Here is a 2,025-nt window from a genome sequence, read left to right as displayed (position 1 = left end):
TGTATTTCTTATTTTGAATGAAGAATTATCTTTAAAAAAATAAATATGATAAAGTTTTTTAATTCTATATAAAAATAAATTACATTCATGAAGTTATTTTAAATTAATTTTTAATTTTTTGTTAAGTTTACAAATATTTGATCACATAAAAATATTTGAGAAATAATTTTTTTTATTAACTTATAAGATTTAATTTTAAACATAACTTAAATTTACAATTACGATTTTTATTTTTATTTTCATTAAAATAATAAAATTTATCATTTATCATTTATCATTTTCTCTCAAATTAAATTATTTATTTTGATAAACTCCTACTTATCATTTGTTAACTAAAAAATTATTTTTAGATTGACTTAAATAAGTTTTTCATACCTGAAAAAATAAGTCATTTTTAAATTACAACTTAAAAATTTATTTTTTAATAAGTTTTTAGATAATAATTTAAAAACGATATATTCCAGATATGAAAAAAATTTAATTAAACCATAATAAAATTACATGTTTTTTTAAAGATTAAAATATGATGTTAAATTGAAAACAACACAACACATTAAAATAAGTTAAAAAATACAAATTAACCACAACACGAAAGTGAACATTTTATGTAATATTAGATATTAACATGCTTAAACGGACAATTATCACAATTATAATCTTTAATTTTACACAATGAACAGTTCTACACAAATAATAACGGATAATATTAGAAATAAAAAAATAATTCCCCATTTTTTAATATAAATTAAAAATAGTATAATATAGAAAATTTTAAAATAAAATATTTTTAAAAACAAAATATAACAAACAACTCCAGCGTATAAATAAATGAATAATAAACACTTTATAAGCTGTACCTATATTTACGACATAAAAAGAAAAACTAAAGTTATAATCTTTTGAACGACTTCAGGCAAATAAAAGAGAGTCGTACCTATATTTATGACTTCTACACGAAAAAGAAAAATAAAAACATTTCAGAAATCGTGAAAACGTGTTGGACTTTAATCAGAAAGTCATGCATGACCATCTCAACTTACTATTAATCGGATAATTTTTTAAAAAGTAACTTAAATTAGTAATTTCTTGAAAAAATTGCCCCCAGCAGATGACAAAATAACCTACAACAACCTTTCTCATAGAAGAACATAATGACGCAATGTAATATTGTTACGATATATAGTAGTAGAAAAAATAGATTACATGTAATTTCACAAAATCTTAAGTATATTTACGTATGATTTACTATATATTTAAAATGATTTCAACAACACTGTTTTACTACTCTATTTTTTACTTACATTTTTCTTATGTATTTTTTCTTTTCTATTTTTCCTGTTTCTCAATCCTATAATTCATTTATGCCATTAAAGTATTTAGTATACATAAACCTTAAAGTCAAGTTGAATAAAGTCAAATCACAAACATAATTCTTTAAATACTTTTAATATGCCAACAAAAATGAAAAAAAAATCTCAATAGTTTACAAAATAAATTTTTACAATACATATTAATATAAGTTATCAAAATAAAATTCAAATTGTGATAAAAAATAATATAAAAAACAGTTAACCGCATCTATATAATATTTAAAATGCCATAAATATTTAATTCCAGATTTTTTATAAAAGAAATTAATCTAGATATAGAAATACAAAAGCCGATAAAACTGGTGAGAGCTAGAAAGAAAGGTGGAAGCAGAGGTGAATTGTGGATTTTTTACAGCATTACTCACTAGATAGATTTCACTTCATTACGACCTAATCATTATTATTATTCATAAATTACTCCCCTTTCCCCGCACGGATGTTGATGATTATTATTACCCCCCTTTTTTTTTATCGTCATCAACCTCTCATCTCCGACCCCACGCCATGCGTGCTTCAACCCCATCCCCTCTCTCTCAAGCTCTTCAATTTCCCTCTCTTCTTCAATCCTTGACCATTTCATTTTTACAATGTTTCTCTCTCCATCCCATTACTATACACCCTGCAAAATGCCTTATTCTTTCTATTCCCTCCCTCG

General features: G+C 23.1%; 1 protein-coding gene across 1 annotated transcript in view; it reads right to left on the bottom strand.

The window, feature by feature from the left end:
• Positions 1 to 1,604: 1,604 nt before the first annotated feature.
• Positions 1,605 to 2,025, bottom strand: part of LOC100796213 (homeobox-leucine zipper protein ATHB-6) — a gene marked incomplete in the record, with an annotated part of 3,495 nt that continues 3,074 nt past the window's right edge. Inside the window, 1 exon segment of the mRNA XM_041015571.1 lies at positions 1,605 to 2,025.

Source organism: Glycine max, chromosome 5, assembly GCF_000004515.6.
Source record: "Glycine max cultivar Williams 82 chromosome 5, Glycine_max_v4.0, whole genome shotgun sequence".
NCBI classification, from domain to species: Eukaryota; Viridiplantae; Streptophyta; class Magnoliopsida; order Fabales; family Fabaceae; genus Glycine; species Glycine max.
Note: the sequence above shows the minus strand (reverse complement) of the source record. Positions and strands in the feature narration are given on the sequence as shown.